This window comes from Octopus sinensis, linkage group LG10, assembly GCF_006345805.1.
Source record: "Octopus sinensis linkage group LG10, ASM634580v1, whole genome shotgun sequence".
In the NCBI taxonomy this organism is placed as follows: Eukaryota; Metazoa; Mollusca; class Cephalopoda; order Octopoda; family Octopodidae; genus Octopus; species Octopus sinensis.
Genome location: NC_043006.1, coordinates 64525629 through 64552346, shown reverse-complemented (window position 1 = coordinate 64552346; position 26718 = coordinate 64525629). Strand labels below are relative to the sequence as shown.

Genomic DNA, 26718 nt, shown 5'->3' with positions numbered 1-26718 from the left:
TTAGATAATGTAGTCAGTGTGTGTGTGTATATATATATATATATGCCCTCACACTCACACAAAGTCATTTATCTCATGATTTCCACGGTGTATAAGTGGTCGAGATCACAGCATTCCACATGGATTGGGCACCGGTCCGTTGTAGAAATAAGTAGAATTACATCTGCATTTACCCTCTTTGTGAAATAGAGTCCCACGTGGGCCTTTCCAACAGCTTGGGACGAAGGTAGAACGGACCAGTTTTACTGTCGTCAACGTTCGTGACTAGAAAAAAAAAATTGGATCAGCTGGATTCTCCTGACAAAACAACAACCATAAACCACCCCCTTCTTCTGTAGCTATCTATACCTCTCGCACTCACCACCACCACTACCATTTTCCCGCCACCGCCACCTTCTCGACACCGCCTCACTGCACCTGCTCTGCTAGTTTTGTTGTCTTGTCTTAGTTTTCTGTCCTCAATCAAAGCAGGTGGTCTGTGAATCACCACTCCCTTCTGTCACTCTGACAAGTTACACAATAGATCTTAGATCATCATCGCCACCACCAACCATCACCACCTCATTAGTACCTTTAGATATAACTACTACTACTACTACTACTACTACTACTACTACTACTGTTGCTGCTGCTACTGCCACCCCACCATTTTTATTTACGATTTTACATGAGCGTCAGGAAATAACGACCGAACCTCTACGTATGTAGGCACTCGATTTGCATGAAATAGCAGCTAAATCACATGTAACCGTCGTAAGAAGAGAAGGACACATTGAGCAATGTAGTCCTCGAAACTCAATTTGCCAACCATGTCGTTTCGGGTTCAACCCCGCTGCGCGACACCGTGGTAAAATGTCTTTTTGCTATAGCCCCGGGCTGACCAGTGCATTGAAACTGTGGAAAACCGTCATACATACATACACAAACATATATCGTGGCACTCCGTCGGTTACGACGACGAGGGCCCCTGTTGATCCGATCAACGGAACAGCCTGCTCGTGAAATTAACGTGCAAGTAGCTGAGCACTCCACAGATACGTGTTCCCTTGTCACACTCTGTGTCACGCTGAATCTCCCCTCGGGGAGATTCAGCGTGACACAGTGTGACAAGGCTGGCCCCCTTGAAATACAAGTACAACAGAAGCAGGAAGAAAAAATGAGAGAAAGTTGTGGTGAAAGGGTACAGCAGGGTTCGTCACCTTCCCGTGCCGGATCCTCATGGAGCTTTTAAGTGTTTTCGCTCAACAAACACTCACAACGCCCGGTCTGGAAATCGAAACTGTGATCCCACGACCGCGAGTCCGTTGCCCTAACCACTGGGCCATTGCGCCTCCACTGCAAACATACCCAAACATACTTAGTTATGTGAGTGCGCACGCGCTTCTTTGTGTCTGTCACCTCACCCCTTCCCTTGACAACCAGTGTTCGTTTCTTGGAAAGTATCCCTATGACTTAGCGGTTCGGCGAAAGACCTTACGTGTTGGCGTTGGTTCGTCCGACTAAACTCTCCAAGGCGGTGACGCCTCCCACTCGGTAACGCTAGAATTTTCTTTCACACGGTAAAATAATTTATTTCATTATGAACTTATTCACTTTGTCATTCAGTTATTTTGTCACGGAAACTTTATACGATTAAGAAGAAAAATAAGTGTTCACTACCTTATATTTCGACAATCTCGTCACCCCAATTTTAAGACAAAAATTGTTTGATAGAATAACCATTTTTTTAAAAAAGGCACTGTATCTCTCGCACAACTCTGAAATTTATTATATGAGCCCAGAATGAAAAATTCTGTTGTAGTATATAGTGTGTTCTCCTACATACACAACGTGCGTGTGTGTGCGTTACCGTCTCTTTTCTCTTTGATATCGTTCGGTAGTTGTAAACAAGCGTCACGATCATGCAAGTGGTGTCTTTCGTTTCCAATCTTCCCTGGAAACATGTCTGGCCTTAGGGAAATATTACCTTGCTTGGGAACGGGTGAGGTTTGGGCGACAGGGAGGGGCCTCCCGCCGTTGAACATCCGCTTCAACGAATTCCGTCCGACCCATATGGGTGTGTTAAAAGTTAAAATGAGGCTGATGATAGGAGGAAAAGCAGTGCCTATGATCCATTACAGACCTCAGAGACTAGGAGGGAGGGAGAGAGAGAGAGAGGAATATCCTCAATTTAGCGACCTACCTGAAAGCTTGCGTCTGAGTAAACTCTGCTAAATACACTCAAGGTAGCCTGGTAATGGGGGCGGCACGTGGCCTAGTGGTTAGGTAGTTGCACTCACGATCGCAAGATCGCGATTTCGATTCCCGGACCAACCAGCACGTTGTGCTCTTGAGCAAGACATCTCGTTTCGCGTTGCTCCAGTCCACCCCGCTGTAAATAACCTTGCAATGAACTGGCATCCCATTCGGGTGAATTGTGCCCACGATCACTCCTACCCCATGGAAATTGGGCAACCAACCCTAATCAGTCCGAAGATTCGAGACTACTTTTTTTACAGTCACACCTGATATTTTATCGTTTAATTTTATCAAAGTTGTTCTCTGTTCGATTTGATCGCCGCACCATACCCCATTAAATAGCACCCTAAGTCTCTTAAAGAAAAAAATGGATAAAGGGTACATAAGGGGTAAATAGTTTTAAAGTTCTTTTTCTTTTATCGTTTACTTTTCCCAATCGCTGGACTGTGGCCATGCTGGGGTACCACCTTGAAGGGTTTATTCGAACAAATCGCACCTAGTTTTTTAAACTTGGTAGTTAGTTACTCTATCTGGAACTTTTGTTGAACCGCTGAGATATATAAGGACATAAACAAACCAACACCGATTGTCAAACGGTGGTTTGGGACAGACACAAAGACAGCCGTTGCAGCCGTGATCATGCTATCATTTGTCTTCGGAAACTGTGTACTCTGGACAGTAGGACGTGGTTTGAGAGAGATGCAGCTTCTATGTCTAGCAAGTCGAGCGACTACGTAGAGGCCACGACGCAGAATCAACATGCCTTTTATTTTTTTCTTGTTTTAGTCATTGGATTGCGTCCATGCTGGGGCACTTTCATGGGTGGGCGGGGTGTTAGTCGAACAAATCGATTCCTGTACTTATTTACATTATCTAACGTCTAGTACTTATTCTATTAGCTTTTTTTTTCTGCTGAATCGCAAGTTTACGGGGACGTAAACAAACGAACACCGGTTAAGTAGTGGTAGTGGGGAAACAAACGCAGACGCAAGTACGCACATAGATACGCGCGCGCACCCACAACCATACACGTGCTCGCAACGGGCTTCAAGTTTTCGTCTACCAAGCCCTTTACAAGGCTTTGTGGTCGGCCTGGGTGCTTTAGTAGAAGACGCTTGCCCAAGATGCCACCCCCTGGAATAGAACCCGGAACCATGTGGTTGAGAAACAAACTTTTTATCACACGGCCTCGCCCGCGTCTGTAATATGGTGGTGTGTCTGGAAATTCCCGCCACAATTTTTACTCAGCTGACTTGCGTAAACATTACTCACAAATCTCTCACCCTCTCCCTCCCTCTCTGCATGAGCATGTGTTGGACATGTGTATATATATATATATATATATATATATATATATATAAATGTGTGTGTGTGTATATATATAATATATATATATGCGATTTCCTGTGTGTATGCACACGCATACACATCACTTTAATTTTCGAGTATAAAACGTGTTTTAAAATGTTGTTTTATGGTTAAAAAAAAAACAGATGTCTATGTACGTGTGTATCTCACAAAAGTGAATGTGTGTTATTGCATAAATATATATACTTGTACATGTATGTCTGTGTTATTTGATGTGTTCACAGCATGTTGATTGTTCATTGAATCTAATATTACCGTGTTTAAACTGTTTCGTTCTCAATAAAACACACACACAAACACACAACGTAAGGGATACATACGTAATATGTCTCTGTGTTGTCTTTTCTCTTTTACTTGTTTCAATCACTGGACTGCGGCCATGCTGGAGTACCGCATTGATGGGTTTAGTTGAACAAATCAACCCCATTACTTGTTTTGTTAAAGTCTCATACTTATCCTATCCATCCCTTTTGCCGAACCACTTCTTCATTACATGGACATAAACAAACCAACACTGGTTGTCAAGTGGCGTGTATGTGTGGAGACATATACACACATGCTCTCACATTATATATATATACATACATGCTCTCACATTATATATATGTATATATATATATAATATATATATATATATTATATATATATATATATATATATATATATATATTTGTGTTTGTCCCCCCAACGTCGCTTGACAACCGATGCTGGTGTGTGTATGTCCCCGTAACTTGTCGGTTCGGCAAAAATGAACGATAGAATAAGTACTAGGTTTACAAATAATAAATCCTGGGGTCGATTTGCTCGACTAAAGGCGGTGCTCCAGCACTGCCGCAGTCAAATGACTGAAACAAGTAAAAGAGTATAAACACAGACGCACTTGACGGTCTTCTTTCAGTTTCTGTCGACCGAATCCACTCACAAGGTTTTTGGTCGACCCTGGGCTATAGTAGAAGATAAGTTAGTCCCAAAACAAAATACATTGTGTGTTGATAGTGTCCCCATAAGTGAAGATGTCATTTTTTACAAAAAAATTACATATCTCTCAAAACAGTATGGGACGCACAGAAGTGTATATGTACATAAACACACTGTCCTGCGAAGAGAGTTCAGTTACCGAATATAATACACTTGAAAATACTGTCATGTTACGGTGTGTATGCATATATATATATATATATATATATATATATATATGTATGTGTGTGTGTGTGTGTGTGTGTGTGTGTGTGTGTGGTCATGTGTCCGTATAAACACGCACCAGTTATTTCATTGTTAAGGCATCGTTTAAATTTGATTTACGGTAGGAAACCTGACAGGCGTATGGGAAAATTGCCCGAGTGTGTGTGTGTATATATATATATATATATATGTGTATGTGTGTCTGTATATATTGCATAGATCTGTGTATGTATGTATGTATGTGTGTGTGTGTGTGTGTGTGTGTGTGTGTGTGTGTGTAAAAATGTGTATGCTGACGTACAGTGTCCCATCCACGAATAAAACGGCGTTGAAGCACGTTTTATAGGCGGGGAAACCCGACGTACTTCCAAGGGACGAGACAATTTGGTGTGATAACAACAAGGAATGTCTCTCATCTCAGATGGAGTATGCGAGGCATCCACGAAATGGAATGTGTGCGTGCATGATTATGTGCACGGGAGAGGAAGGGTGTCTTGTTTCCATTGATGCAACATGACTGTACGGCAGGCCTGCTGGCCGGCGGGCAGTTGTGTGGATGATGCAGCATGTTTACATTGGTGAAGAAATATAAATTCCATCGGCATGACAAAATGCCTGTGACGCCATTCCGATGTGATTGTGTTTCCGTTAACATTAACATTAACTGGGCAGATTATATTTATTGTCTACAACACTCCTTTTATTTCTTTCATGCTTTTTTTTTCCTTCTTTTGTTTTCTTTAATCTGTCTGTCAGCTCTATCCAGTTAAATCTCGCAGTCTATCCGTTTATCGTTCTATCACAATCTCATCTCTCTTTTCTTTTTCTGTCTGTTTGCCTGCCTATCTATCTATCCATCTATCTATCTATCTATCTATCTATCTATCTATCTATCTATCTATCTATCTATCTATCTATCTACCTAATCTCTGTGTATCTATCTATCTATCTACCTAATCTCTGTGTCTATCTATCTATCTATCTATCTATCTATCTATCTATCTATCTATCTATCTATCTCTATCTATCTCTATCTCTATCTCTATCTCTATCTCTATCTCTCTCTCTCTCTCTCTCTCTCTCTCTCCATCTTTCTGTCCATCTAAATTTATATGCTGCTAAATACCTATATGTATACGACTAGAAACATTGTTTATGCATAGGTATTAAAATTTGTGTCTAGATATGTGTATGTATGTATGTATGTATGTATGTATGTATATATATTATATATATATATATATATATATATATGTATGTATGTATGTATGTATATATGTATGTATGTATATATGTATGTGTGTGTATATATATATATGTATGTATGTATGTATGTATATATGTATGTATGTATATATGTATGTGTGTGTATATATATATGTATATATATATATAATATATATATATATATATATATATGTATGTATGTATGTATTTGCGTGTGTGAGAGAAAAATATTAATATTTATTCTTCTAGATTATGTTTCCAATATATTTTGATATTTAAACTGTGCACACATTTTTTTACTTGCATCAACCGCAGGATATCAAGCATTATCATGACATTAGCATTCATATATATCATCTTGAATGTATGGTAGCTATGTCTTATGTATACATATATATACATGTGTGTATCTACATGTGCACACACACACACACACACACACATACACGCGCGCATTTATAATACGTAACTGGTGATCTATCCATCAACTATTTACACACACACACACACACACACACACACACACACACACACACACATATATATATATATATATATATATATATATAACAGTATACACGTATGATGCAGTAAAACCATTGATTGGCTTCTTGCACTATTCTGAGCGCATTCTTCCAATGAAGTTAACGTTCCTCTACGTTTGTGCGCGCGCACACATACACACTCGCGCGCGCCTTGTCCCTTTTTTTTTCTTCTTTATAACTTTCAAATTTGGGTGTCTCTTTTTCTTCTCTCTCAAATTTTGTTTGTGTTTGTTTGTTTTTTTTTTTTTTTTTTTTTGCAGTTTTCCATAATCCAGAGGCCAGCTTTTTACAGTTTCTTGACGGCCCTAACCCCAACTCCATCCATTTCAACGATTTTGTGTACTTGTCAATGTCATTTGAATTTCTATTAGACCCTATTTTTTAAGAAATACATATGCCAGCTATAGCCTTCTGTCCATTATTTCAGACCTCATATATTTAAATCTATATTACCCCATGTGTTATTCCCGTTTTAACGACATAAAATTTGTGCGATTTTCAGGAAGACATTAAACAGCTATTTCTAGCGATTTTAGTGACTTATTTACAGTAGTAGTTCTCAGCCTTTTTAATTCAGATCCTAAACCTGGTTTTTTTTTAGGGGCTACACCAAAAAAATAAAAACACAAGTGAAAGAAATTTTTTTATTTATAGATCAGAGTGGGCCTGATGCAGCCTTCTGGCTTCACAGACCCCAGTTGAACCGTCCAACCCATGCTAGCATGGAAAGCGGACGCTAAATGGTGATAATGTGATGATGATGATGATGAGAGAAAGACCGTCGAGGACCGGGACGTGGTGGCCCTGGGAGCCGCTGTTGAGAACCGCTGACTTAGCCTTCCACATTGGTGTATATTTATATGTTGATATATGTTGTCAGTCTTGTAATAAAACTTGAGTTATGCAGCATCCCTTTAACGGTCCCTGTCTATGTGAGTCCCTTTACAAACACTCTACCGCCACCCCCCATAAATAAACCGGGCGCAAGTATAACACTCCCAGAGCCTTGCTACAACAGCATCATATGGCTGTCCAACCAAGTTAGTTAAAAAAAAAAGTAACTCGTTAAAAAAAAAAGTAACTCGTAGTGGTTGTGGATGTAGTATTGATGATGATGGCGGTGATTGTGGTGATTGTGGTGGTGGTGGCAGTGATTGTGGTGGTAGGGGTGGTGGTGGTGATAGTTTTGATGGTGAAAGAAGCTTCCTGGGAACAATAATAGCGTAACACGTTAATCATCTTTTTGTTGTGACATACTAACAAGCATGCATATATACACACGCACGCACACACATGGACTCGCATGTGTTCATATAAGCGAGACATAGTGACACATTCACTTCAACGCATATAATCTATAATTTACACATGCACACATTATTATAGACACATACAGTCACGCACAATACACAACGCAACACATACACACACCCACGCACTCAGAATGACAATAAAATTTAAGTGAACAATTGTTGAAAGTTCAAATGTGTCAAAGCATTTCAACTTTTGTCAAAATGAAATGATATATTAAAAATAAATGAATTTGTGTTCCTCTTTTCATCTGTTTGGAAGAAAAACAAAATGGATTTTTTGACTAGGACGAGTGAAAGAAGCCTGTCCTATTTACATTGACCTCAGTGTGCAACTGGTACTTGTTTTGTCCATTCTAAACAGCGAAGTCAACTTCGATGGAATTTGAAATTAGAGTCTAAAGGTCTAAAGACTGACGAAATACCGCTAAGTATTTTACTTGACATGCTAACAGTTCTAGCAGCTCTCCACCCTCGTCTGCTTAATAATAATAATAATAACAACAGCAACAGTGAGTAAAAATCTTGAAGTACATGGAACAAATAAGGGTTGCAATAAGGGTAGAGCACTTGGAGAAAACAGCACTGCTTGGAACTGCTTGAATACTCTGGATGGTGCTCGAAAAATAAGGGTGTTACCTTAGTTCACTGGTAGTGAACAGCTGGCACTGTAGTACATCTCCCCCCCGTTAGAAGATGTGCAAAGACAATAAAATAATAATGATCCTTTCTACTATAGGCACAAGGCCTGAAATTTTGGGGAGGGGGGTAGTTGATTACATCGACCCCAGTATTTGGCTGGATGAAAGGCAAAGTCAACTTCAGTGGAATTTGAACTCAGAACATAGTGGCAGATAAAATACCGCCAAGCATATTGTCCAGCGATTCTGCCAGCTTGCTGCCTTAATAATAACGATGATGATGATAATGATAATTATAATTACAAGAGCACTCAGAGAGTGCAAACCTCTGTCAAGGCAACACAAGATGTCTTCTCAACGATTAGCCAGAGATGATTTTTAAAATGAGAATATCTGAAATAAACTCAATTGCTCTCACAAACAAGAATGCTAAAAATGAACCCGATCACTCTCAAAAATAAAAAAAACACAGGAAAAATAATCCAGAATCCTTGTCTGGTACCAGATCAATCCCAAAATCTATTCAGTTCATGCTGGTCACGAGTCTAAACATCCCTGGAAGTTTCATCCGAATCCATCCAGTGGTTCTTGAGATATCTTGTCTACGGACAAACACGACTGAAAACAATACCTCTGCCTTTGCTAAGGTGGAGGTAATAATAATAATAATAATAATAATAATAATGATTATTATTATTATTGAATGCCAGACAAAATGTTTAGGGATATTTTGTGTGTCTTTATGTTCTGAGTTCAAATTCTGCTGAAATTGCTGGCCTTGTGCTAAAATTATTATTATATTTACCACAAAGACAGCTGATGAAGGAGATGTTACAGAGACGAGAAAATGAAAATGATGAAGTTTATGCAAAAATCGTTTGTGAAGAAAACAAGCAACAAATTAATAAATGTCAGATATGGAATTCATAAGGCAATCCTTCTAACAGTAGGGAAGGCCAGTTAAGGAACCCTACAGATTCAGGATCACTCTGATTTCAAAGTACAAGGACTCTCTCCAAGTAATCCTACTCTGACCTACACAAATAGAGAGTAAACCTATTTATTTGTCTGGGCCATTCTTGTCACTCTCACCCAACTTCCAGCAAATTCACTGGAACAGAAGAATACCTCACCTCTCTCTCCAACCTCTTGAACCTCTCCGTCTCTCCAAGGTCTATCTGAAGAGGCTGATGACATTTTGACCAAAGTGGAAAGTCTCTCTGTCATTCGGTCCTTTTACTCTTGTCTACCAAGCAATCCCTTTTGCTATTGGCCACCAAATGGGCAAATTTACTTGCTTTTCTTGGTCAATGGAAGAAAGAGAGGTGCACATTCTCATGAATGATTACCGATGGTTGGATTTATCCCATATGCAGCAACAGCTTCTTTGATACATTTCCAAAAGTTGGTAATGCTTTGACATTGATTGATTGCAAAGCAGTTTTTTTATTGTGCATGTTTCAGAAAGGCTGAAGTTCCTACCTTGCTTATTGTGTTTATTCCAAACAGCATCCCATACTGTATAAATGCCGGAGATGCAGTCCTGGAAGCTGTCCATAGTCTTCAAGCTGAAAGACTTCCAGAATTGAATGTTCAACTGATCTTCATTGAAGCCTGCAAGGAAACTTATTCAACCTCTTAAACTTCAGTTCTACTCTATTGTGCCTGTGGTACCTATCTGGTACTCACCTCTCCTTAAGAAAACCAACGAGTGGTCTCTGCAAGGTTGCTTGACCTGCTAGAAATAGTAGCCTATATATATCTCAAGTTTCATGCTACTATTTTAAAACAGTAGTCACATTGGACAGAGTAAATGGAGACAGTCATGATTGGAATGCTTTTAGTTTATATCTGCTTGCTCAGGGTTGATCTGGGGTTAAACTAAACACAGGACCAGGGTATTTTGGAAAGAGAAGGGATTGGGGGTTGGGTAGTAAGTCAAAGCCATTGATATTTCTTTCCTTCACTTCAAAATTTAACAAACTGCACCAGAAATTTAAACCCGAGAACATCAAAATATGACACTAAATAGTGTAACACCTTTAATATTAGCCCCCATTCCTGCACACACCTACCAACTACTTCGGGTTGACTCACAACATGTGGTTATATGGTCTACATTGTCTCCAGTTTTGTTCAGTTAGGATGTTGGTGTTGATGATGATGGATGTTAAACAATCATTATTGATTAGGATGAAGACAATGACAACGATAATGGTGATGACAGTGATGGCAGCAATGATAATAATGATAAATGAAGATATTTGATTAGGATGATGATGATGATGATGATGATGATAATAATGAGGATGATGATGATGATGATGATAATAATGAGGATGATGATGATGGTAACAATGATGATATATAATGATTAAGGTTGGTGATAATTGATTGTGATGGCAATGGTGGTAGTGGTGGTGGAGAGGAAGTGATGATGAAAATATCAATGTCAGTGAAACCATCTTACCATAAGGGTTCATGTTAGCCCACTCTATCACACACACACACACACACACACACACATGCAAACGCACACAACTCCTGCTAAATTCTCTTTATTTTCTAAATGTAAGTAAATGTTAGCCACCACTGCCGCCACTAGCCATTACCACAACCATCTCCTCCACCATCACCATTCCCTATGCTCTCTCAATGCTACTATCATTTTCATCATCATCATCACTGCCACCATAATCACCATTATGTTCAGTCTCCATGAGCTGCTCTAATTCAAATCTAACTTTCTTCATCATTGTTTTGACATCCCCTTTTCTATGCCTACATGGGTCAGACAGTTTTCTCAGGTAGATTTTCTATGGCCAGATGCTTTTTCTGTCACCAACCCTGACTTGTATCCCTACCAAGCAAGGTAATATTCCTCCATGGCCAGACATGTTTTCACAGAAAATTACGAATGAATGACATTCATTTATAACAGTGGTTCTCAAACCTTTTCAGGTCACTGCTCCCTTGACACTTGGGCCACATTCCTAGTGCCCCTATCCCAAGTAACCATCACAAACATAGACCCCTTTCTGAAGCAAATTTAAAGCAACTGTATTTCACAAATAAAACTTAACATAATGAACCCATTATTTTGTTGATTTTACATGAATCGCTACCCCATTATCACCCCACTTTTTACATGAATCACTACTCCATTATTGCTCCGCTTTTCTTCAATGCTCCCTAGGAACTCCCCCCTGGGGAGGAGGGGAATCCTGCCCATTTTGGGAACCACTGATTTACAACAATCACTTTATGTCAAGACAAAGAAGCACAAATGTGCACACTTCCTTCCATAAATAAATAAATATTATTAATGCTGCGACATGTTCCTCTGACTCTACCTTGCAGCATTGGCTGTAAACCCAGGTATCACTACCCGTAACATAGGAGCCTGGGTGGCCACTTTTAGTTTATGCTGGTTGCTGCTGGAGCCTCAGGTTTTCTTGGGATCCTACACTGCTGATTACCTTTGCAAAATTTGATGACTGCAGCTTGTCTGAGAAAGGAGCCCTGCAAGATGGGTGGCTGCTGCAGTGAGTGCTGCTGGCCACTCTCCATTGCAAAGCCTTTGCAATCATGTCCGTGAGGCATTGTTGTACACGCAATTTAGTTATTCTCTCCTCCCCCATCTTCTAGCATTTAAGCATGCCTTGCATTTGAAAAACTGACTGCAGGCATGGCTGTGTGGTTATGAAGCTTGCTTTGCAACCACATGGCTTCAGGTTCAGTCCCACTACACAATACCTAGTACTATCCCCAGGCCAGACCAATGCTTTGTGAGTGGATTTGGCTGATGGAAACTGTGTAGAATCTTGTTGCGTGTGTGCGCATGCGTGCACGTGTTTGTCTTTGTGTTTGCACCTCCCCATTGTTTGACAGCTGGTGTTGGTTTGGTAACTTAGTGATTTGGCAAAATGAGACTGATAGAATAAGTACCAGATATTAAAATGAATATGAGGATTGATTTTCTTTTTTATTTGACTAAACCCTTTAAAGTGGTGCCCCAGCATGGCCCCTGTGCAGTGACTGAAACAAGTAAAAGATAAAACATATACTATATATTAATCTAAATTCATAGTGTATCATCATAAGATATTATGAAATAGTATGGTATCTCTTGAAGTTTAAAGGATACTGTATTTTATGGCATACAAGTCGATATAGTATACAGCATAGAATATGAAGTGCAAACATTCAAACATCTCTATCTTCCAAATCCTGCTGCTTTTCAATCAGAATTTTGGTCCTCCAAAGGTCATCTTGGTGTGTAAGTTGACCTACCTCTTTTGGGGTCTGGAAAATGTAATAGGAAAAACACTTGAGTATAACAGTGTAGTGTCCCATCCATGCAGGCATGGAAGGCGAACATTAAACCATGATGATGATGATGATGATGATGTGTAAATTTGTTTCGTTGGACTGCGAAATACTATAGAATACTTAAATTCTTTCTCCTTTTACTATTTCTTCCCAAACCACCACCACCACCACTACCCCCACCTACACACCTGCACTATCCATCTCTGCTATGATTACTACTACAGCTGCTGCTGCTGCTGTTCTGTGAAGCTGTATGGTATAAAAACTGTTCTCATTTTCTTTGGCAAGGTACACAACTCTGCCTACCTTTAGCAGAGATGAACTTTGAGAATTCAGTCTGATCCTGTGCTGCAGTCTAAGTGAAGTAGTGACAGATATTCATTGACACATTCTCTGTTGGTGAAACAAATAACAGCGAGGAAGTTGCCTAAGCCGTTGCAATGTAGAGACACCTGTTGGTGTTTCTTTTTCATGCTGTATATACCTAGAGGTCAGTTTGGTGGAGTCCAATACATCTAAAAAGTTAAATACTCCACAGGTGGGACTTGAAGACATCATTACAAGCTTTGGATTTACTCAACTGTTATTTAAGAATTTCAAGAAATTTCAGCATTGACCATTTTATCTTTTTATTTAAACATAATTGTACCCACAACTTCATTATCCAATGTGTCATTTCCCTTTTTGAGATAATAGCATGTAATTTGAGATGTTTTAGTGCTATTTCTAGCAGGGCGAGTAACTACATAGAGAAGTTGGTTGTGTGGTTAAGAAGTTTCCTTCCCCAACTTATGGGTTTAGTCATACTGCATTATATGGGCATTATATGGCTCTGGGATAACCAAAGCCTTGTGAGCGGATTTGGTAGATGGAAATTGAAAGAAGCCCATCTTGTATATATATATCGTGTGGTTGTTGTAAATGATTGTCAGTCATATGAGCAGCATCATTCATTCACAACACTCTGCCAAAACATGTCTGGCCATGGTGAAAATATTAGCTTGCTTGGAAAAAGGAGAAGGTTGACAACTGGAAGGGCATCCAGCCATAGGAAATTTACCTCAATAAACTAAGTGTTGCCCATGCAAGACCCACAGAAAATAAATGTTAAAGTGATTATGAAGTTCCAATTGTTAACTGGTATTGTTGAAGTTAATATCAGTTCAGACATTTGAGGATGATGTGTTATCAAGTTAATGACTCCCAAAGTACAAGATATTCCAGTCATATGAAGAGAGAACATGGCTAAATCAACAGCAGATTCCCTGTGTGTGTTTGTGTTTTTTATTATTATTTAGCCCCAAATCAGTCTTGATCCAACAGCTCCAGGTCACCAAGTTTTCATTTAGCTCCAGTTCAGTCTTGATCCAAGATCTCTAACTCAACAAGTTGCCATTTACTTCCAGGTCAGTCTTTACCCAACATCTGTAGGTCAGCAAGATATTTCCTTTGTTCAGTCTTCGTCCAACAGTTCTAGATAAGTGAATTGCTGTTTAACTCCAGGTCAGTCTTGATCTAGCATCTCCAGATCAATGAGTTGACTGCAATCTAATAGGACCAGATCAAATGTGTTGTCTAGACTTTGTCCAGTGAGTACGTCTTTACAATTTTTAAGATAGTTGTGTATGAGTGAAGATTTAGTTGTTATTTCCAGCAGATCAAGTGACCCTATAGGCGCTCCCTTCTAGCTTGATTTCTGCTACAGCACCTCTGTTGGAAGAATTTTGAGAAATCTATATATTTGACAAGTTAATGAGGATCTAGTAAGATGTATCATTAGATGTAATGAAGTTGCTGGTCTTGCTGTGAACAGGAAACTAGTGGAAGCAAGGTTGTCTGGTGTTCTAAATTCACTGTGGACTAACCTTTAACCTCTTTATGGAAATAGAAGAGGATGTCATGAGTAAGAGGGAGTCAATGAAATCAACCTGTCTGAGGTAGCATGTTTACAACATTTACATCATCATCATTGTATGCCTATTTACAATGTTGGATGGTTTGCGGGGTCTGACAAACCACAGAACTGCCAGGGGACCCAATGTTAGCTTTGGCATGGTTTCTATAGCTGCATGCCCTTCCTAACATCAACAACTTTGCAATATATGCTGTATGCAAGGTGGCGATCAGGCAAAATTGTTAGCACGCTGGGCAAAATGCTTAGCGGTACTTCATCTGTCTTTAAGTTCTGAGTTCAAATTCTGCTGTGGTCGACTTTGCCTTTCATCCTTTCGAGGTTGATAAATTAAGTACCAGTTATGTACTGGAGTCGATACATTGACTGGGGCCCCCTCCCCAAAAACTTCGGGCCTTGTACCTAGAGTAGAAAAGAATATATGCTGTATGCTTTATTTCTGTGACAGTGGCACTAGTGAGGTGACCAAGTAAGTTGCAAGACAAAGAAAGGACGGGGGTGATGGTGCCATTTTGACTGGTGTCTTGCTATACAAGAGATACAGGACTAACCCTACATCATGTGGAAGTGGGTGGGAGTACCTTGAAAAGTGACAAAGATGGTGCCGACAGAGTGCCAGAACATACTCTAAAGGTATAAGAAGGTGAGTAGAAGGAAGAATATAACCTGTAGATCAGGAGGAAAGGAGAAGGTGGGTTATTTCATAGGAATGTGGGAGGAGAGTGATGAATGGTTAAAGATTGGGCTAGAGATGAATGTAGTGAATGACAAAAGAGGGTGAAGGTGTGGAAATATCAGAATGGCAGAGGGGGAGGTGAGAGAGATAGATGTGTTAAAGAATTAGATATTTTCACCACAGATGCAATGCAATGTGGTGGTGGTTACAGGATTTGAACTGCTGGCCTTTAGCCATCTATGTTCTCAAAAACATCGGCATCGGTGTTCATATGTGTAGACAAGCACAGTCTGCTGTACCAAAAGTCTAGTTGGTGGTAGTAGTGCATCCGTTGTAGAGCTGTCTGTCGGTGCTGACTGAAATAGTAACTTTATTGATTCTTCTGTCACTAGTTGATGTACTACTGCATTGAAAACATCAACTTGATGCTGGTGTTGCTGCTACTGCTGGAGATGGGTAGATAGATGTTAGGTCAGGTCACCTTGCTCACTCGTGCTAGCCTGTTGCGCCCTCCAAATAGTCTGTTGGAACAATGGAAAGAAAAAGAGGGAGAGAGAAGACCCATTGACAACAGCCCAAGTCAGGAATATTGTTCTCAGCCTTTATTTTACTCCAGATCAATCCTGATTGAGCAGACTTATGATTAAAGATGTTTTTTCAGTTGTGACTCATTCTGTCTTTTTTTTTTTAAATATACCTAGAACTACATCATCTTTTTTATCTTTATCCTTTTAGTTGCTTCAGTTGCTGGGGCACTGCCTCGGAGTTATTTGTACAGATTGATTTCAGTACATATTTTTAAAATCTGGTACTTATTTCATCTGTCTTTTTTGTTGAACTGCTAAGTTACAAGGATGTAAACAAATCAACACTGGTTCTCAGACCATGTGTTTGTAAAGAGACGTGCAAAAACACACAGACACACAACAGGCTTCCACACAGTTTCTGCCTACCAAATTCGCTCATAAGGCATTATATTATAGCCACAATATTTATGGCTTTGTGGTTAAGCAGCTTGTGTTACAACCATGTGGTTTCGGGTTCAGTCCAACTGCATGGCACCTTGGGCAAACGATTTTCTTTTACAGCCCCAAGCTGACCATTGCCATATATGTGAATTTCATAGGCGTCAATGTGGAAGCCCTTCATGTACACATACACAGAGTGAGAGGTGTGTGTGTCTTTGTGCCTGTATTTGTCACCACCATCCATCACTGCTTGACAACTGATGTTGGGCTGTTTACATCATCCTTATAACAGTGATTTTAGAATTAGTACCAGAATAAAAAAGAAAAAAGAAAAATCATCATACGTACCAGAGTTGGTTTGTTCCACTAAAACACTTCAAAGGCAGTGCTCCAGCATGGCCACATTTCAATGACCGGAATGAGTACAAGAAAAAATGTTTGAATTCTTTTCTTTTAATGTGAACTTGGGTTGGATGAGTCTTAAAATTTATACATTTAAAGAATAGTTGCTGCTGGTATTTTTCTAACCAAGGGGACACTGCCTTCCCACCAACCATAAATATTGTACAGTGTATATTGTTACACTTATTATTTTGACAGATGCTAGCAGGGTGGTTGGATGATGGGGGGACTTTTTCTATTGCTTATTGTACTTAGACTGGATAATGTACTGATAGTGAATGAAAGTGGAGGATTTGTAGTGACAGATGAAACAGTATGATGTGTGTGTGTGGGATGAATGATAAAATAAAAATTATGGTGTGTGTGAATAGATGGTAGGATGTGATTTGAGATATTTGGCTGTTATTTTTAGCAGTTCATGTAGAGCCTTCCTCATTGGCTTGATTGTTGTGTGTGTGTGTGTGTGTGTGTGTAAGAGAGAAAGATGTGTATGTGTATGTGCAATGGTATTGTTGCATAGTTCTGGATGTAGAGGACCTGCAGTGATTTGGCTGTTTGTAAGATGTTTTTGTGAAAGGCTAGAAACTGTGGCAGGGACTTGAAAGTTAAGTTGAATCTAGCTACCAGCTGATAGCCTCTGGTAAATTTGAAGAAGTCACATTAACACCTCTGGTAAAGTTGAAGGAGTCACATTAACCCTTGGTTAAATCCACTTTGTGCCAACTTAGCCATTAACTGTTTTAAAAAATCCCTATTGAATTCATTCATGTATGCATTAAGGCAAGCGCAATGATATGAAGATGTGATGTAACTAGACAAGACCTGCTTCAAAATAGTTGTGACCATTTTCAAAGAGTAAAGAGTAGAAAAGCACAGAGGTAATATAAAAAATATAAATGACCCTACTCCATTTATTTCATGGTTTGACTGTCCGGGTATGATTACGTGGTTTTAAGTAGGTAAGAGATAAATAAATCTCTCACTCCTTAAGGACGGAATGCTGGGCTCTGTCAAATAATATTTGCTGTGTGTATCTGTTGTCTGGAACACACCCTGTGGAAATCTGTTCCCAACATTTCAAAGCAAGTCCTCCAATGGACACTCCCCAGGGAGATACATGCATGGCAGGTGACTACACTTGGGGACATCAACAATCCATTGCTTAAGATTGGGGCAAATGGAGATCTCTTGTTGGTTCCTTATGCTCAGTATGGTGTTTAAGGATTAAGAAATATTTCTGTTCTTGAGAAGTGAACCCAACAAATACAGAAGTGAACCCAACAAGTACTTGCAAGAAAATTGCTGTTATGGATTTGAACTCCAGCCCTTAAATCATTTCGTTTCTGTGAAGAATGTTTGGGTCATGACTTTTAAATTTTGAGATTGTCAGAGTTATTGGGAAGTTAAGAGCAAACCTCTCAGCATTTAATGTTTGCACGATATCACATAGCACTTCCTTGTTGGTGTAGAATGGCATTGAATGGAGATTGACCCAACACTGGGTCATCTCTATCCTTATTAAACATTTATCATATTCATTACCGTGACTGACATGCATCATTGTCATCTAAAAGCAAGGCAACAAATCCCCTATTTTTCTTGTATTTTGAGCGGGGGGGGGGGTATGTAAATAGGAGGGAAAATATATTTTCAATGCAGAAAGTATAAAAGCAAAGTATAAATGTGGAGTATCAGGTTTTTTTTTTTACCCCTTTCCCTTGTCCCCTATTTACTGCTACAATTACAAGTCAGGGTATATGGTGCCCTGACCCCTTGTACTTTTAAATAAAATTTAGTTCTATTTTATGTTGGCAGTGGTGGTGGTAGTGGTAGTGTCAAAGTGGTGGCGGTGGGGTTTGGATCATTTTACTTCTTCCTCATTATTCTACATGCAAGTAACACACACACACGCACGTGCGTGCGCGCAGGAGAAAGGCAACAGGGTGTAGACCCCCACTGAAAATAAAGCATGTAACATGTGTAGTTTGGTACTGTTACTGTTTATTGTTTTTTTTTTATAAGTCAAGGGGTGGGTGGATGAGATGAGGGGAAGGTTTGTGTATAATGGGTGTGTCACTTCTTGGAGTGGAGCATGTTGTGGTGTACATAGTCACTGTTCAAAATATCTAGCATCTAACTTGTTTTACTCTAACACCACCACCACCCATCTTTCCATTTTGTCTCCCAACTTCTGCACCCCCCCCCCCCTTCAACCTGGGTGGAGAGGTGGCAACAGGGTGGGGCGAGGATTAGAAGGAGTCTTACAAGCAGCTGTTTAGCTTTACTCATTTCTTAGAAGCAACAGTAATAAACTGTGGCCTGAACTGGTTTATGGGGGTGGGGGTGCAGACAGAATGTACACACACACACACACTCTCTCTCTATCTCTCTCTCTCTCTCTCTCTCTCTCTCTCTCTATCTCTATATATCTCTTTCTCACATCCACTTCCATCCAGGTATGTCTACAGATATATTCAAACTGTGTTTTTGGGCAAGTATGTATTATAAAGTTGTACATATACATATATTATATATATATATATATATATATATATATATATATATATATATATATATATATATATATATATGTACAACTTTTGTGGATAGGTGCAGGAGTGGCTGTATGGTAAGAAGCTTGCTTTCCAATCACATGGCTCTCAGTTCAGTCCCACTGTTTGACACCTTGGGCTATTGTCTTCTACTATAGCCTCAGGCTGACCAAAGCCTTTTCAGTGGATTTGGTGAACAGAAACTTAAAGAAGCCCGACATAAATATGTGTTTGTGTCTGTGTTTGTCCCCCCAACCATTACTTGACAACCGATGTTGGTGCGTCTTCGTTCCCGTAACTCATTGGTTTGGCAAAAGAGACCTATAGGATGAGTACTAGGCTTACAAAGAATAGGTTCTGGGGTCGATTTGTTTGACTGAAGGCGGTGCTCCAGCATGGCCGCAATAAAGTGGCTGAAATAAGTAAAAGAATAGAAGAACCATGTATCTGTTTTTATGTTTATGTACACATGTTCACGAATACATCTACAAACAGATGTGCACACACACAAAACTTTGTGTATGAGAGAGAGAGAGAGAGAGAGAGAGAGAGAGAGAGAGAGAGAGGAGTCTTGGTCCTCCTCCAGAAAAAGAAGTGGGTGAGTGTGGTGGAAGATAGGCAGATTCATCCATTGTGTATTAAATTGTGTTTGTGTGCCATGTGGCCATCACCATATCTCTTTCTTTCAACTCCACTCTTTCTCTTTTTCTCTCTCTTTCCTTTTCTCTCGTTCTGCTCCCTCCCCCTCTTCCTCTCTAAACTAGTGCAGCCAATCTCAGCTGTTCCAATGCTTACTCACTGCTTCAGTGAACATCTTGTTAACAGGTTTGATTTTTTTTTTCTGTTTGTTTATATATGGTGTTGTTGGTGGTGGTGGTGGCAGCAAAGTACAGTGAGAGTACAAGTTTTTGTGCTGGGTGAGTGGGGTGGTGGAGAGCTTGTTGAAAACCATAGGAAGTGGGGGCTAGCATGCTGGTAAAGCATCCTGTTGAATATGGATCACATTCAGCATCAACATCAACAAGCTGAATGGGGGAGGAGAAAATAAAAAACGAAGTAGAAAAAAGGAAATGGCTCCTTAATGGCTTCTAAGACAAGGACCACAATCTCTCTTGATGTAGTATTTTGTAATCAATGAATCATCAAATATATCAGAAGGTACATCATCATCATCATCATCATCATTTAATATCCGTTTTCCATGCTGGCATGGGGTGGCAATCCAGGAGGCCACACCAGGCTCAAAATCTGATCTGGCAATGTTTCTACAGCTGGATGGCCTTCCTAACGTCAACCACGTTGTATAGTGTATAGTGGGTGCTTTTTATGTGCCACCGGCATGGGAGCCAGTCAAGTGGCACTGGCATCGCCCATGTTTGGATGGTGCTTTCTATGTGCCACCCGCACAGGCATTGGCCACGTTCAGATAGTGGTTTTTAAGTGCCACCAGCACAGGAGCCAGTTAGGTGGCACTGGCATCGGCCACATTTGAATGGTGCATTTTACATGCTACCGGCACGGGAGCTAGTCAGGGCGGGGGTGGGGGCCTGGAAAAATGGGAACATCAACATCACAAGGTAGGGTCATATTTAACAAGAAGGATGATCCTAAGGATTATCAAAGCATGAACCACCATGAAGAAGTGGGTGGGTGGTGGGAAACAGCAGCAGCTGGAGTAAATATCATGATGGTAGTAATGATAATTATGAAGTCGCATGGATCAGTGGGTAGAACGTCAGGCTCACAATCATGAGGTAGTGAGTTCAATTCCAGGACTGGGCTGTGTGTTGTGTTCTTGAGGAAGACACTTTATTTCACATTGAGAAATGAATCGCATAACATTGGTGTGGAGAGGAGTGACTGGTAATGCATGGGTGACTCCTGATCTTCTATAAACAACCTTGCCTGGACTTGTGCCTTGGAGGGGAACTTTCTAGGTGCAGTGCCATGGTCATTCGTGACTGAAGGGGCTCTTTACCCTTTTAGTAACGATAGTAGTAGTATGTTATATAGTGTGTTGTTTAGCTCCAGGTCATCCTTGATTGAGAGGACCAATGATCAAAAGCATGCTGTTGTTCTCTGTCAACTGAAATACACTATCAACATGTCTTAGCTACACTGTCCTGCATCATGTACTCTGTTCTCTCATTCACACCAGTGGGTCTCAACTAGGGTCCTCAATGGTCCTTGGAACTCCCTGTAAGATTTTGTTGTTCAAATTTATCTGCAATAAACTGGTTGTACTTTTATAATACACAAAGTATTTTAACAATTTTTTTTTATACAACACCTAATGATATTTAATTATAAAACTATAATTGGATTTTTTTAAACATTGAATAGCTACCAGGGTTCATCTGAATGCAAACCGAATGAAAGAGGTCTGTGGGTAAAAAATGGTTGAGAACTCCTGATTTACATTGTCACATATCAAACTACACTGTCAGCTAGTCACATATTAATTACACTTTCCTCTGTCATGTACTGTGCTCTACCATCTACATTGTCATAGGCCAAATATACACTGTTGTCTGTCGTGTACTCTGTTCTCTATCAACTACACTATCATATGTCAATTACACTGTCACCTCTCAAGTACATTCTCCATTAATGTCACATATCCACTACACTGTGTCTATGCTACACTGTCATATATACGCTACACTACACTAGTTTCTGTCAAATATACTTGCATGCTCTGGCAGGGAGTGGTGGTGGTGATCCCTGCTGTACTCTTTCACCACAACTTTCTCTCACTCATTCTTCCTGCTTCTGTTGTACCTGTATTTCAAAGGGCCAGCCCTGTCACGCTGAATCTCCCCGAGAACTATGTTAAAGGTACCATGTGTCTGTGGAGTGCTCAGCCACTTACACGTTAATTTCATGAGCAGGCTGTTCCGTTGATCAGGTTGACTGGAACCCTTGTCATCGTAGCCGACGGAATGCCATGATGACGACTGGCATGCACACTTTTCCTGTCCATACATTCTTGTCAGTGTGTGTGTTCATTCAGGTGGGTGATTTTAGTGCATCCCTTCTCAAACTATCTGATGTGGCGTACTGGCAGTTTTTTTTTTTTGCCAATGTGCTAGGGACCAGTAATATTTCTTAGTAATATTAATTTATACTGGAAACAATATATATAATTAATATAATAAAAGTTGACATTTAAAAAAAAATCTTATATTTATTTTGTAAACAAACAACACAATATTACATAAGCATTTTATAATGTTTCTTTCTTTTCTGGAAACTCTCCGCATACGGGCAGCTGATGGCTCGCAGGCCAGCACCGGTCCACGGACCTTACTTTGTGTAGCACTGCCTTATAGCCATTGTGCACCATTAGACTTGGTGGAGGTGAAATCATCTGATATTGCCTGTCCTTCACATTGCAAATGTCAGATCACTTTTTTTGTTGGTAAGCTATCCCTTGCTATTGCTGCCTCTTTACAAACTACCCTTAAAAATCACATTAATACATTAACAAGCCGTTCTCCTCTTTCTTCCTCATTGCATAGTCTTTCTCTATCCTAGCAGGAGAGTTATATTTTGCTGTCCCTTGTATGATGTCCTCCAGATCAGTTACAGACCACTTGTGGATATTTATTTGTGGCTTATGGTCCTTTGTTCCTTATTTTGTGGCTACTCATAATGTATTTTATTAGTGGGTCTTTGTCACATGGTGTTCTGCCTAATCTGTACTCTGTGTACAACTAGGTAGTAACCAAGTATCTTCTCTTTTACTGCTGGGCCTTTTCCATTGTATTTTGTACACATTTAACATTTACTTAGGTAACTATCTTCTCTTGTTGGTTCTGTAGCTTCACACTTATATCTTATACACATCTATCATCGTCACCACCACCACCACCACCTCTTGTCATCATCATCACCATTGTTGTCATCATCATCACCATTGTTGTCATCATCATCACCATTGTTGTCATCATCATCATCTAATATCTATTTTCCATATTAGCATGGGTTGGCTGGTTTGACAGGGTTTGACCAGCTGCGGAGCAGTGTCAGACCCCAATGTCACCTTGGACATGATTTCTATAGTTGGGTACCCTTCTTAAAGCCAACCACTTTACAGTGTGTACTAGATACCCTTTTTCTGTTTTATTCTTATTACCTTTTTCTGAAACTGGCACCAGTGAGGTTGCCAAGTAACTTGGAAGACAAAAGTAAAGAAAGCAGAAGGGAAAAAGCCTTCTTGTCTAAGGCAGTAGATGGTAGCTTTATGCTAGGTATTGAAGGCCAAAATATGATAGAAGGATAAGCACAGGTATCTTGCTACAGGGGAGACACAAGGCTATCTCACATTATTGCAAGGGTGTGTGAGAGTAGCTGGAAGGGAGATAACTGAATGTCTTGTCTTGGTGCTGGGTCCTCATACTATACTTAGTATCAGGGTTTCTCAACTTTTTTACCCTTGCGTAACCCTTAAAATAAATTACGTCTCAAGGAACCCCTGCACAAAAAAAATTATACACTATATCTTTCTCATTTTTTTCATTGTAGTTCACATGGTAAATATCGTAAATGTCATGTGTGTATATATATAAATATTTTTTTGATAACATAATAGGTTAGATAGGACGATGTCTATATTACAATAACCAATAATATGTTGTGCATGTATAGTAATATTACGATCATAGAATTAGCACTAGCTTAACTTGCTCTTTCTCGCAGAACCCCTAGGAATCTTTTGTGGAACCATAGGGATCCAGGGAACCCCAGTTTAGAAACGCTGCACTATATATATACATAGAAATGTAATGGCTGAATATTGCAACAGTTTCAGCAGGTGGTTGTTAATGGCATTGATCTCACCAGTCTAAAACAGCCTGCAAAGGGCACTGCTTCCTCCAGACCAAACAAATAACTAAAATAGAAAATCCTGTATTAGCATAAACAATGTTGCTTCGGGCAAACACAGTCTACTTTACAGAGTGTACAGGGTGCACCAATGCTTTTCATGTTGCACCAGCACCAGTGCTTATTTCACTGTCTTTTACATGTGAAGTGAATATTGTGTAAAAGTAGTTGTATACAACCCCATAGCATTGTTGCCGTCTGTGTTGTAGTATATCTATGTTGTTGAGTTATGGATGGTCAGTTAGATTTGATTTTCTCTGGTGTTGCTACAAATGAAGACAATAGATTTGGTAGGTGCTATTTTAATCCTTTAGCATTGAGATCCGCCTGACTGGCTCCCATGCCGGTGGCACATTAAAAGCACCATTCAAGCATGGTTGACGCCAGTATCGCCTGCCTGGCCCTTGTGCTGGCAGCATGCATAAAGCACCTACTACACTCTCGGAGTGGTTGGCATTAGGAAGGGCATCCACCTGTAGGAGCCTTACCAGATCAGATTGGAGCCTGGTGCAGCCTTCTGGCTTGCCAGTCCTCACTCAAATCATCCAACCCATGTCAGTATGGAAAGTGGACGTTAAACGAGGATGATGATGATGATGATTTATTCACATAGTTTTGAATTAATCATGCTTTATCTCATAGCTTTGAGATGTTGATGAAGTGATAATGACATTGTAGGGTTAGTGTGAGAGGCTAGATCTGGGTGGTTTGGACATAAAACGGGTTTAATATTTGGGCCCGATATGGCTGGTTTAAATGCTAAAGGGTGATGACTGTATTCTGTTTCTGATCATGATAATGATGCTGATGTCAAAGGGAATGATTAATTTTGCACGGCTATCCTTATAGCTATCCGTATTCCCTATTCTATGGATTGCCTAAAAGAAAACAAAACAAAACAAAAGAAAAAAACTGGGGGCACTGTCCCTTCCCTGTTACATTTCTTCCTTTGGTTAATGAAAGAAAAAAAAGAAGAAAAAATTACATGCTAATTGACTGTTCTCTTTTCTTCAAACACACACACACACACACAAAAGCAAATGTGTTGTATGCATGCACTTAGACATCATAATCATCATTTCCTTCGACCCCACCTCTCTCCACCACCCTGATACCCCCCTCTCCCCATCTGTTCCATTCACCTGGCAGGCTAACACAAACTGTTGCAGCTACAGCACACTGTACAGTTGTCATGGTAACATATGTGAGTGGTCCAGCAGTCCACGTCTAATTAACTGTAGTAAAATAAAAAAAAAAAATAAATAAAAAAATATAAAAAGTAAACAAAAATGAAATGAAAGCAAAAATAAAAACTTGAAAAGCAAAGAGAATCAATCATCGGTTTGATGATGATGATGTTGGTTATAATTAATTTGATGACATGGAGTTTTTTTGCACATTGTGTGTGTTATGTTTGTGAGTGTGTGTGTATGTATATATATATATATATATATATATATATATGAATATATGAATATTGTTTTTCTCATCTACCTTATACCAGCTCAAATTAGCTAGTAGTAGTGGTGGTGGAGGTGGAGGTGGTGGCTGTGGTGGCAGCACCAGCAGCAGATGATGCTGATGGTGGTGGTGGTGATATTTTGTGTGCACCTCAGTAGAATTGTTGCCTTCAACAAATGGACTGGTCAACCTAAGTAAAAACATAAATGCGAGGCAATGTAATGTGGTACAACTTTCGACAGCCTCCAAACAGCAGGTCCCCTCTATAAAGCGGTGAGTGTTTCATTTTGTAATTAGTAGAGCTCTGGACGAAATACTTTGCTACATTTAGTTGTGTCTTCTTACATTCTCGGTTCAAACCCTGCCGAAGATGGAACCGAACTTTATGTTGTTTTTTGAAGGTTGATAAAAGTTACTTGTTATGTAAAGAGGTTGAGGCTTGCTTTCGTAGTCCTCAAATTTTTGTCCCTCCTCTCGAATTACTAATGGAACGACAAAACAAATTTATCTTTTATTTGTTTCAGTCATTGGATTGTGGCCATGCTGGGGCACCGCTATGAAGGATTTCATCGGCCAGATGAGCCCCCAGTCCTTATTTGTTTAATACTTATTTTGTCTGTTTCATTTTACTGAATCACTACATTATGGGGACACAAACAAACCAACAACAGCTGTTAAGTGTTGGTGGAGGGACAAACACATACAGATGTGCACATGCGTACACACACACACATGATGGGTTTCTTTCAGTTTCCCTTTGATTGGCCCAGTGATATAGTACATGACACTTGCCTAAGGTACCACACAGTAGGACTGAACCTAGAACTATGTGATTTGGAACCAAACTTCATGCCACATAGTCCCCACCAGTGCCTATAGTTAGTGTCCATACAATTCTTCTGTTTGCATTTTGGTTTTGGATGAGAATAAAAAGTTGAAAACAATCACAGTTTCATTAAACATAAGTGCAGGAATGGCTGTGTGGTAAGAAGTTTGCTTCCCAACCATTTGGTTCCA

At 39.8% G+C, this 26718-nt stretch overlaps 1 protein-coding gene across 2 annotated transcripts in view; it reads left to right on the top strand.

The window, feature by feature from the left end:
• Window positions 1-26718, top strand: part of LOC115216728 (transcription factor AP-4) — a 94655-nt gene that overhangs the window by 33288 nt on the left and 34649 nt on the right. Inside the window, exon 1 of one of the 2 annotated variants that reach the window (XM_036506733.1) lies at window positions 21570-21590. The exons of the other annotated variant lie outside the window; for it this stretch is intronic. The gene's annotated coding sequence lies outside the window, so the exon portion shown is untranslated. Of the gene's footprint in view, window positions 1-21569; window positions 21591-26718 lie in introns of those variants that run through there. 2 annotated transcript variants of the gene reach the window in all.